At 40.3% G+C, this 12,840-nt stretch overlaps 1 long non-coding RNA gene across 1 annotated transcript; it reads left to right on the top strand.

Annotated features, from left to right (window-relative positions):
* Positions 1-1,881: 1,881 nt before the first annotated feature.
* Positions 1,882-12,840, top strand: LOC116590002. The gene is made up of 3 exons (XR_004285478.1): positions 1,882-1,891; positions 10,921-10,924; positions 12,740-12,840. It is a non-coding gene; the product is annotated as an uncharacterized LOC116590002 (long non-coding RNA).

Below are 12,840 nucleotides of genomic sequence, written 5' to 3'. Positions count from 1 at the left end.
CAGAATGAAATTCTGAAAAATTAAGATTCAGGTAAAACATGAAGCATTTCCCACAATCCCTAACAGATCTGTTGCTATACAGACATTAGCTATGTTTCATTATGTGATTTTTGGTTCCTTGGTTAGCAGTGTTTGAAATTCAGCTTGAGGGTAATTTTGGTAGCACCAACCAGGTGGTTGTATTCATTAATCTTGTTGCTGTCAATGGAAGAAATGCTTACCCAGGCGGCTTTGTAAACCAGTGTGAAAATGTTTCTTTTCCATCTTCTTGAACCAGCAGGCTTCAGCAGTGATGCATTGGCTGATTAATGCTAGTCTGGGCCAAGCCAAAGTCATGTACAGAGCAGCCTGAATAATCAACTCTCATTTAGAAGGAAATAGAAAGTTGTTTCAAATTAAACACTAAAGGGAAAGTGGTGACAGATGTTTAATTGGTTGCTTTCTTGTGCCTTCTTAATGTGTCAGACGCCCTCTGGAGAAAGGTTAGAGTAGACAGATGGAATGGGAACCGCCACTTAGCTCTCCTCTGCTCTCACGCGCATGATAACATTCACTCTTCACTTCTTCTCGATATATCCTCTACTTCTTATCATTTTTCAGAATCTGATGGTAGACAAGGAGTTACTGTCCCCATATATTTGTTACTGGTTGGAAAGATAGTTTTGAGAGAACTTTATGCTTACCACGCCCGAAATGTGGAAAGCTGAGCTTGTCCCAGCCTTGAGCAGTTCAAAGAATTTTCTCTTTTACTCGAGGCTCTTTGAATACTTGACTCTTTGAATACAGACCAAGGTCTATCACAAACACCTAGCACCTGGGAGCCTTCTGTAGAGCTCATATTTTGCTGTGTTCATCAAGATTGCCACATGTTCTCTTCTTGTTTCTACCTTCCATTTTTCATCTACCCCTGTCTCTGAAACCTGCCTTTCCGCTTATGTCTTGTGGCACGATTTGGTGTTTGCGCCCTGGCTTTGTGCAGCAATGGCTGCTAGTAAGGGGACACTCAGATCTTCTGCCTGACTTTGGAGGGGCTGAACAGAGGAATGAACATTTTAAAGGTTCCTGCTCAATCGGGTCACATATATACAGTATTGGGCAGAGAATGTGGGACTCAGGCATGACATAAATTTCAGTAAATGGTAATTCCTTAACCATTTTTCCATCCTTAGCATTTTCAGATATCAGAGGAAGTACATGATGGGAAGGAAGATGAGAATTTTAGGCTATTTGCTAGATGGAATCAATTAAGAAAGCAGTTGGAACACCTAGGAGGCTCAGTCATTTAAGCCTCTGCCTTGGGCTCAGGTCATGATCTCAGGGTCCTGGAATTGAGCCCTGCATCAGGCTCCCTGCTCAGTGGGGAGCTTGCTTCTCCCTCTCTCTCTGCCTCTCCATTCCACTTGTTATCTCTTTAATAAATAAATAAAATATATAAAAAAAAACTGAGAATGGGGATTTTGAAGTGTAGAGTGAACATTTTATTTTCCTCTCTCCTTTGATCATCACAAGATTTAGTATCATGCTAGTCCTTCCTAATAGGTATAGGTAAGTCTGCTGAGGTTGGAAAATGTGGGTTCAAACCCAGACTCACTAGCTGTGTGACCTTGAGAAGATTACTTAATGCCTCAGTTCCCCTGAAATGGAGATAAGAGTTATACCCAACTGGGAATTATTTAGAGGAATGAAGATATCACAAGTAAAGTACCTAGGAACAGAGCCTGGTGGTTGACAGCTGCTTGATCAAATTAGCTATTACTATGGCTATGGTTGTTTTGTTGCTCTCCACAAAAACGTTATCTGGCATGTAGCAATGTTATTATTAGTATCATTATTATTGTTACCCATGTTGGTCATTTCCTACAGGCATGACATCGATTCAGAGTGTAGTTTTGTGCATTCTTAACCTTATTTAAATGGCATGGCATGACATCGATTCAGAGTGTAGTTTTGTGCATTCTTAACCTTATTTAAATGGCATGTGCATTTATTCATATACACTTACTAGATTAATTAAAAAAATGCAATCTAGCTCTTACTTGAGCTTTTATTTTGGCTTCTCTGTTTCCGGATCCACCAGAAGCTGTCTGCTAGACAGGTGAAGCCACTCAGCTCTTCGCAGCTGTGTGCTGAGACTTGCCAGCCAGCGTGTAAGAGGCCCTTGGATGAGACAAATCTTGTCTCAGAATCAGGTTTACAACATGCCGCCTCATCTACTGAGGTCTTGGACCGACTCACTTTTCCCCTCAGGCTTTGAGCCTTTTAGTTACTGGGACCCGTACTTCTCTCGCTTCCCCTTACTTGTGGGTTGTCTCTGTGGATTGCTGCTTCATCTGCCTCCCTCTTGCTGTGAGTTGTTTGATTCCTGGCCCTTGCCTGATGGGACTCTCATCATCTGTTCCTGGGTTTGAGGAATTGCATTCCGCTTACCTTGCTGGCCTGGAGGCTGGCCTGGCTTTGCCTTCTTACCCGCCCTTATATTACTGAGGACCTCTCAAGCCTAAACCTCTTCTACTGAGCCATGACAGCCAACCATGCTCAAGTGACTCAAGCCTTTCCTGAAAAACTGCTGTGGCTGACATAACACCGTGGCATCAGGGTAAGTTTCCATTTGGTAGTTTGTCCTAGATGATTCTGAGAACATTCTAGGCCTTGCCTCCTGTGGTTCATGTGGTGTGAGTCAGTGGATATTGTTTAACCACAAGTACAAAGTAGATTTGAATTTCTATCCTTGAGGCTGGATCCTTGCCCTGTGGGGGTGGGACAAAGAAAGCTCAGAGTGACCTGCCAGATCCACACACATTCTTCCTCCCAAATAGTGGGCACTTCTTATTCCGTTTTCTTCCACCACACATCTGTGTAGCATGGTGTGATTTTCAACTTCTTGAGAGACTAAGTTTTGTGTCACAAACTCAGAGATTCCTTAATGACATGTTGACAGGTATTGGAAATGATGGGATTGGAGAGCTGACAGGTGACTCATGCATATGGATGTCTTCTGTGATTATACATAGCAATTTATCTGGGGTTATTTATGGTAGCATTGTCACGGCGATCAATGAGCAGTAAACAAGGCTCTCAGAGCCACGGGGAGAGTTTTTATAGCCTCTGTGACCAACTGCATTACGTCCATTTTAAAAAGCAAGTTTGATGATAACCTTATCGAACTTAAGAGTCTTTTTAAAAAATATTTTATTTATTTATTTGAGAGAGAGAGAGCGAGAGAGTGAGAGAGCATGAGAGGGGAGAAAGTCAGAGGGAGAAACAGAATCCCCATGGAGCAGGGAGCCTGGTGCGGGACTCTATCCCAGAACTCCAGGATCACGACCTGAGCCGAAGGCAGTTGCTTAACCAACTAAGCCACCCAGGTGCCCTGAACTTGAGTCTTAATGCTTCTTCTCCTCCTGAACCTTAAAAATCATTTTGAGCTACAAAAAGTCTGATGAGATAGAAAAGAGCTGGGTTTGTGGTCAAATAGAAGCCAGAATTCTAGTCCTCACTGACTGGTTGGGTGACCTTGGACAAGTGACCTATTTTGAGTCTTAGTTCCTCCTTTCTTTATGGGGGCTTAGTAATATTTGTCCTTGCTTAATTCACAGAGACTGTTGTAAGGAAGAAATGAAATGGTGAATATGAAAGTGTAGTATGGCATGCCCGGGAGAAATAAGGCTGCAGACAACATTCTGGGAGAAAGGATATGCATCTGGTTCTGCTCATTTTAGGTGCCAGGAACTGGACTTCACTCTTCAGGAATTCATACAGTCACACTTTGGGGGGGGGTTCTTAGCTCAGAATTTAGGAAGATGACAAAAGGATTCAATGAGACTGAATCTATGCTTTCTAATGAAACTACATACACTTGACTTGATGTTAGCTAAATAATGGCAAATGCCGGGAATTATTATACAGAAAATACTATATAGGCTGCACAGGGATTCCCGGGCACATCTAGTTCTTTACACTAAGCAGCTGATAAGAACAATTCCCCAGGGGCGCCTGGGTGACTGAGTCAGTTAAGTGTCTGCCTTCAGCTCAGGTCATGATCTTAGGGTCCTGGGATTGAGTCTCATGTCCGACCCCCTGCTCTTCGGGGAAGTCTGCTTCTCCTTCTCCCTCTGCCCCTCCCCTGCTTGTGTGCTCTCTCTGGGTCAAAAAAATAAATAAAATCCCAAACAAACAAACAAACAAACACAAAAGAAGGACAGCTCCTCCGTGTATTAAGATCGTGCTCTCGGGGGTGCCTGGGTGGCTCAGTGGGTTAAGCCTCTGCCTTCAGCTCGGGTCGTGATCTCGGGGTCCTGGGATCAAGCCCCACATCAGACTCTCTGCCCAGCAGGGAGCCTGCTTCCTCCCCTTTCTCTGCCTGACTCTCTGCTGGCTTGTGATCTCTCTCCCTCTGTCAAATAAATAAAATCTTAAAAAAAAAAAAGATGGTGCTCTTGGGCCCGTTTTGGTGTGCATGCCTCTGTGCACTGCCTTCCACGGATACCATCTGTTTTCTGGTTCTGGTGGAACTGGTGGGAATTTTTCAATTTATTATTTTTTTCAGGAATCACTTCTAATGGCAGATTTTTCAGTCTCTGATGATGTGATTGATCAAAGGTCACTTTGCTCATAGTTTTGTTGATGTAGAGATGCTATTTGCTTCTCCGTAAAATGCTGCTTTTCTAAGCTGTGGAAACCCAAGGTGTTTGCAAGTTAGTGACTTGGTAGAAAGCGGGCTTTTGAGAGAGCAAATGTTCTCTTGGTAAAGTGGATAACCCACCATGTACTTTCCTTATCCCATATGGAAGTGCACCCTGGGTCTCCCCATTCATATGGGTGGGGGTCCTGCCGGGCAGAGTAGCTGTGAATTCCTAGTGCTCATATTTGTATTCTCTTCTGTATTAGGATGCTCCAGAGAAGCAGAACCAATAGGATTTTTATTTTCTATCCCTATCTCTATCTCTCTGTGTCTGTCTCTATGTCAAGATACAGCTCAAGCAGCCAGAGTGTTCTTTTTGTTCTATCCAGGTCCTCAGGGGACTGAAGATGCCCTACCCTGGAAAGGGCCATCTACTATATTCAGTTCAACAATTCAAATGTTAATCTCTTCTAGAAACTCCTTCACAGACACATCCAGAAATAATGTTTTACCAGCTATCTGAGCATCCCTTAGCCCAGTCGGGGTAACAGGTAAAATTAACCATCACACCTTTCAACTCAAGGAGCCACAACATTGTACCCTAAATCCTGTCTTAAAACATTGCCCTTGTCCCGTGATTGCTCCGTAACTCACACTTGACTTCTGGGATTTAAGAGTAGGGTTTCTATTGAGCCACAGGGCTCAAGGACTTTCAACTTTGACTACAGAGTCCAGCTGAGGGCCCTCCTGAGCAGTAGTCCTGGCCCTGACCTTCCACAGTTGCTGATACTGGGAATGGACTTCAACAACAAATCTATGCTTGACCCTGCCTGCGGTTCTTTCTCAGCCTGAATTTGCTCTCTTTCCTGCACTGGGCTGCATGTCCTCTACGAGCTTTGAACCCATGTCTCTTCTCACTCAATGTTATTTCCACAGAGTCATGGTAGAGAATAAATAAACACATGAATGAGTTGACAGCATGAAAATGACCAACCCCCTCCAAGTAAACATATAAAAATGTATTAATATTGCATTTTAAACACTAATTACCAATCAGTTATTAATCAAGTTGTGTATAGTGTTACGGTTTAATAGAAACAGGTTATGAAACCAGATGACCCGAGTTCAGATGTTAGCCCTGACTTAGTAGCTGATGGTGATTTCTTAACTCTTTAAAACTTTAATTTCTTAACTTCCAAATGAAATGATACATGCAAATGGATAACACTTGGCAGGCATTAATTTCCCAATGAATGTTAGCTTTAATTTCTGTATTATATGAAACATAAAAAAGAAATGCTTTATTTTTTAAAAAAGAAAAAAAATTCTTAATGGGAAACCAGTGGCAAAATTGACATAATCATTCTGGAGAAAAAAATTGACCAATAAAAAACAAAAGCATTAAAATGTGCTTCTTCTTTGATCAAGTATTTTCATGTTTAGAAACTACTATAGTAAAATATGGGGCACCTGGGTGGCTCAGTAGGTTAAGCCTCTGCCTTCGGCTCAGGTCCTGATCTCAGGGTCCTGAGATCCATCCCCGCATCGGGCTCTCTGCTCAGCGGGGAGCCTGCTTCCCCCCTCTCCCTGCCTCTCTGACTACTTGTGATCTCTCTCTCTCTGTATCAAATAAATAAATCTTAAAAAAAAAAGAAACTAGTGTAGTAAAATAAATAGGTATGTCTAAAATATACATATAAAGAATTTCTGATAACTCTTATTTTTAATTATAAAAAAGGAGACAAATATTCAGGAACAGGTAGATTTTCAAGATCAACAAATAGAAATGGGTATTTTTGAATGAAAGTACCCATAAAAGACCAAGTGGAAAAGCAGATGATAAACCATTAGAAACGTTATGGTACCATCACAACTCAGATGAGCTAATGGCCCTTATAAATTGAATACATCTAAAATCACACTTGGGATTCTCTTCAATATTTTCTTTTCCTGCTGTTCCTATTTCTGTGTATTACACTACCTCGCCAAAATCCTTACATTCCTGTATTATATACTTATTTATTACCTATTTCCATTACCAGTATGTTAGTCCCATGGGAGCAGACATTTTAACTGTTATGTTTGTAGTAATATTGCCAGTACCTAGAACAAGGACTACCAGATAGTAGGCAATCAATAAATATTTTAAATATTTATTAATTAATTGCATGAATGACTACTTAAAATACATTAAGTAGAAAAGGATGACAAAAATGTAATCAGGGATTAACTGGAAGGCAGGATAATGGTATTATTTTATTTTCTTTTGTTTGTTTGTATGCCCTGTCTGCAGCCGAATTTGTAAGGAAGAGTGCGAAACAATTTTTCTCTCATCCTCCATTACTACTGCATTGTATACCCTGGGGTACTAAATATGAAGCAGCCTGGATGATACATATTTGTTAAATCCAACAGATAAAGGCATATCTCTTGCTGTACTAAACAAGAAGCACAATTCATTTGGATAGTGTCACTGAAGTAATACTACCTCTGGCATTAGAAACATGATGTTTCTCTGAGCATTTGCAATTATTTCATAGGAATCAAACTACTGGATGTGGTTGTTAGAAGATAGTTTCTATCTTGTGCTTAGTTGTTCTTAAGATTCAAGTAAACAGCTTGTCAACATGGTTGAAAACATGCATATTTAGTTATTAGGTAGCATTTAGAAATACAGACTGTAGGTATTGCTGATAATGCTTTGGGGCCAATTTAGGTGAAATTATGAAATTTTTATTACTATTTGTTGTTTTTCAGAATAGCACATTTTGTCAAATATTTATAAAAGAATTCTAATAGGGCCAAATAGGCTTCCTATTTTATTCCCGGATATGTCATTGTGGTGCTATGTGCTTCCAAAGAAATCAAGAATTATCATAATAATAATGAGGATAATAACATGTTCTTAAAGCAAAACTCATGTAGCAGACTTGGTATTTGCTCAATTTTTTCCTCCCTCCCTTCTTCCATTCCTCCCTTCTTTCCTTTCTTCCTTCTTGTTTTCTTTTGGTAGATACTTATGGAATGCCCACTAGGTCTCACGTGCTATGCTGGCTTCTGGAAATAGAATGGGGGAATTAAACAAATGCGGTCTCTGTTCTTGTGGAACTTAGAAACCGTAAGAAGAAACAATTATTCATTGATTCAACATATATTTATTGGGCAGCTAATGTGCCAGACACATTACAACAGTGAAAGCTACACCAAGGGCAATGAGGTGGAAAGCACTTGGGAATGGTAAGTAGGCTGACATGATCAATAGATTGGATTGGGCCAAAGAGAAAACAGAAAGGAGGCTGTGGTAGGCATATAGGTAAGAGATGATGGTGGCTGGAACCAGGACAGTGGTAGAGCAGATGGAGAGAAGGGAACAAAGGTAAAATTCACTTGGGTGGTAGAACAGATAGGACATTCAGGCAGTACCATCAAAATATTAAGGTCTTTAACTGTGCTGATCCCCCAAAGTCTAGTTCAAATCTGATTTTCCATAAACCTAACTCTGATAATTTATAGCTAAGAAAGACCATTATTTATCACATATGGGGTCAGCTTTATGTCCACTATAAAAAGTCTATACAAGATTTTGCTTTGTAACATTTTCCTTATCCACTAGCTGACTTGCTTTTGAAATTCTGTTATGTATATACTTATAAATTATTCTAATTATAATAAACATGGGTCAGTAAACTTTAAGGATATGTTAATGATGCTCTTCTCCTGGGGAGATTTTTTTTTTTTTAATAGGAAGTCAGTTCCATTACCTCCTGCCATCACTTTTGTTTTTTAATTTTTTAAAAGATTTTATTTATTTATTTGACAGAGAGAGACACAGCGAGAGAGCACAAGCAAGGAGAGTGGGAGAGAAAGAAGGAGGCTCCCCGCTGAGCAGAGAGCCCGATGCAGGACTGGATCCCAGGACCCTGGGATCACGACCTGAGCTGAAGGCAGACACTTAATGACTGAGCCACCCAGGCACTTCCTGGCATCACTTTTAAATAGATCATTTGTCAGGACACAAATCATATAGGAGGGACAGAACTAGGGCTTCCTGAGTAAATCGTTCTATTTCCTCGACAGCTTTTATCCTGTCAGTCTTTTATTCGGAACTCAGATAAACCACCAGAGATCCCTAATATAATACAGAGTCCTAGCACTAAGTATACTTAAGAAAAAGAGTCTTTCTTAACTTCATCTTGCTTTTTGATTTGTTTGTAGACCTTTATCATAATTCCTCTGTCCTTGAAATCTTTTTTGGACCTTATTCTATACTTTATGGAAAATAACAGAAGAACTATCCTCAGAATTATGAGAATAATATCATCAGCTTTCAGCAAGACAGTTTTAGAGTAGGTAATACTGAATTCTCTATCTCAGCAACGACAATTTTATCTTCCGTGGAATCTTCATCTCTGTGATTTGCAGTGGTTGTCATTAAATAATATGATGGAAAAAGGGACATGGTTGGAGATGAGGCCAAAGAGGGATGGATCTTGACAGATTGGAACTAATTTCAAAAAAGAGGAGAAAATTGATTTGGGGTGGTATCAAGTGTACTTGGAAATAGAGGGTGTAGTCTTTATTATCCCATGAGTATATTAGTCTTCATATATCACTCAGTCCCTTGGGAAAAGTGGCTACTACTGCAGACGTGCTTGTCAGGTCAGATTTATCTAACATGTTATTTGCTACAGACTTTTATTCTTCTAGGTCAAGGTGGCATATGAATCCATCTTTAGTCTGTGTGTTTTAAGACCTTATCTCAGTCAAAAAAATCTGTGTTAAGGTCACAAAGTCTGTAGAGTTAGCCTTGGAGAAAGGTGTGTTTTGTTTCAGCTTGATTGTTACTAGAATGTAGACGCAGGACTTCCTACCGTGAGATTAATGAAAATACCACCTGCCATGGCTCACATTACTAGGCGATTTATTCCCTCCATAAGGGATGGGAGTAAAATTCAAAGAACGGCAAAGAATGCTTAAAAGGATTCGTTGGAAATGATGAAATAGTGAGACTTATAAATAGAATCATAAAGGCTAGATCTATAAGAAATCTCAGATACCATTTAGTCCTGTCTTTTCATTTTACTGAGAATCACAAATGGGGACAAAAATCTCCTTTTGCTCAGAATCATAACCCAGAATCACCTGTCTCGGGGCTTCTACTGGTTAGTTCAGAGCGGGGCTAAAACTCTGGGAGGGTCATGACTCCCTTTCTCCTGTTCTTTGTGTCACACTGATCTATCTTGAATCCTGAGCCATTACCTACTGAAACTAACTGTAAGATGCCTGTTTTTCTGACCTATTTCTTATCACTTCTCCCTGCACCTTCTCTGCTTGCTGGTGAATCCAATCAGCTCATAGAGCCACAGATGTACCGGCTTATATTGCCTCTTACCTTTGTCATATTATTACTCGTTCCCAGAGAACCCCGTGCCCTCTCCCCGCCTGTCGGTGTGCAGTCTACTATACTTGACATTCTACTTGGCTCAGGCAAATCTCAGTTCTGCCATGGAGTTTTCCCTGACTGCTCAGCCATGACAGATTTATGGTTTCTGAGTTTTTAAAGTCCTTACAGTTTATAACAGTGGCTCCCAAGTCCCGCTACTTTTCAGAATCAACTGGGGAGGCTTTTTCTTTTTCTTTTCTTTTTTTTTTAATACTAAATTTTATTTTAAATGCAGACTCTTTTTTTAAATTACAGATTTTATTTATTTATCTGACAGACAGAGGTCACAAGTAGGCAGAGAGGCAGGCAGAGAGGTGGGGGAAGCACTCCCTGCTGAGCAGAGAGCAGGATGCGGGGTTTGATCCCAGGATCCTGAGATCATGACCTGAGCTGAAGACAGAGGCTTAACTCACTGAGCCACCCAGGTGTCCTTTAAATGCAGATTCTTGGGCCCTACTTTCAAGATTCTATTTTGAGATAAGTCTAGAGTGGACGGAGGAGTCTACATTAATCACCACCTTCCCCCCTTCCCCTGGGACACACACACACACACACACACACATACACACACTCCCCAAATGATTTTGACAAGCAGATAGTTTTGGGAACCAATGATCTAAAATTTATAAGAATTTTAAATTTAAACCCTTTTTTTTTTATGTGAGTTTGTTTTATATTTCAACCTATAATGTGTGCTGTAACGTGGTTGAGGATGGTGGGAAAGGGAGGAAGGTGTTTGTTGGGTCTGTTATCAAAGGAACGAGACTGAGACAAAGTTACGCAAAGCCTTATTCTATGCCACACATTAGAAGTTAGACTGACCGGCCAGGGGAATGAGGCTGAGACAAAGTGAAAGTTATGTAAAGCTTTATTCTATACCAAGCATTAGAAGTCAGACTGACCGGCCAGGACCGCCTCTGAAGAGAGCGACACCCCTTGGTCTTACAGGCTAGTTTTTATAGGGCGCAATCGCAGACATCTACATATGTGGCTTTGGCTGATTGGATGTCTTCTACCTGTGTGTTTTAGTAAAGGTTACCTGGAACTGATACTAGTAACTGCTGGGCATTTATTAAACAACAAAATGGCTATCTAGGCAACACGGCAAATAAATGGCTACCCAGGCAACAAAATGGCTATCTAGGCAACATGGAGTCACTCTGGCTAAGCAGGCCCAGGCAGGCCCTAGGGGTTTAACAGGTTTTAACATGGAATTGGCCCCAACAGTGTTAAGATTTGTTTGCAAAAAAGAGCAGGGTCTGCTTGCAAAAGGAGGGTTGAGAAGCACATTTCTTAAAATGCTCGCTATTCTGGTGAAAGTTAAAATGAAACTTAAAAAAGTTAAAAAGAATCTATCCTAAAAAAGATGTTTGTTCCACAAAGCTGTTAGTTATAGAAACCTCATTTGATAACTGCAGAAGAAAAAAATACTTTAAAATCTAGCACAGCTTATAGAGTATAAATGAGTGTGCATTTAGTTTGGGTCTTAGCAAATACTTTTGGAGACTACATTCTTTTCTTTTTGTCATTCAACTGAGTGTAATTAACATACAGTGTTCTATTGGTTTCAGGTGTACAATATAATTATTCAATAACTATGCATTTTTCAGTGCTCTTCATGATACATGTACTCTTTTTTTTGAAGATTTAGTTAATTTATTTGAGAGAGAGAGGGAGAGAGAGCACAAGCAGGGGGCAGGGAGCAGGAGAAGCAGGGTCCCCACTGAGCAGGGCACCTGACTCCCCACTGAGCAGGTCCCCACTGAGCAGGGCTCAATCCCAGGAGCTCAGGTTCATGACCTGAGCCGAAGGTAGATGCCTAACCGAGTCACCCAGGTGCCCCATGGTTATGTGTACACTTAATCTCTTTTACCTGTTTCACTTATTCTCCCACCGCCTGCCCTTTGGCAATCGCTAGTTTGTTAGACTCTTTGAGTCTATTTTTTTGTTTCTTTTTTTCTTTGCTCATTTGTTTTTTGTTTTTGTTTTTGTTTTTCTTTTTAAGTTTTTATTTACTTACTTGAGAGAGAGGGAGAACACAATCAGGGAGAGGACAGAGGGAGAGGGAGAAGTAGATTCTCTGCTGAGCAGGGTGACCAATGTGAGGCTTGATCCCGGGACTCTGGGATCATGACCTGAGTTGAAGGCAGATGCTTAACCAACTGATCCACCCAGGTGCCCCTCATTTATTTTGTCCACATATCAGTGAGATCATATGGTCTTTGTCTCTCTTTGACATTTTGCACTTCTCATTGTATCTTCTAGGTCTGTTCATGTTGCAAATGGCAAGATTGATTCTTTTTTATGGCTGAGTAATATCCAATATTACTTAATATTATTATTCAGTATTATTTAATATTACTTAATATTATTAATTAACAATAGCTTTACATATTCATCTATTGATGGGTGTTTGGGCTGCTTCCATAATTTGGCTATTATAAATAATGCTGTAATAAACACAAGGGATGCATGTCTTTTTGAATCAGTGTTTTCATATTTTTTGGGTAAATACCCAGTAGTGGAATTATTGGATCATATGATAATTCTATTTTTAAAAATTTTTGAGGAGCCTTCATATTTTCCATAATGGCTACACCAATTTGCATTTCCACCAATGGTACACAAGGATTCCTTTTTCTCCACATCCTCACCACCATTTGCTGTTACTTGAGGTTTTGATTTTTAGCTATTCTGGCAGGTGGGAGATTAAATCTCATTGTGGTTTTGATTTGCATTTACCTGATGATGAGTGATGCTGAGTATCTTTTCATGT

Source organism: Mustela erminea, chromosome 5, assembly GCF_009829155.1.
Source record: "Mustela erminea isolate mMusErm1 chromosome 5, mMusErm1.Pri, whole genome shotgun sequence".
In the NCBI taxonomy this organism is placed as follows: Eukaryota; Metazoa; Chordata; class Mammalia; order Carnivora; family Mustelidae; genus Mustela; species Mustela erminea.
Note: the sequence above shows the minus strand (reverse complement) of the source record. Positions and strands in the feature narration are given on the sequence as shown.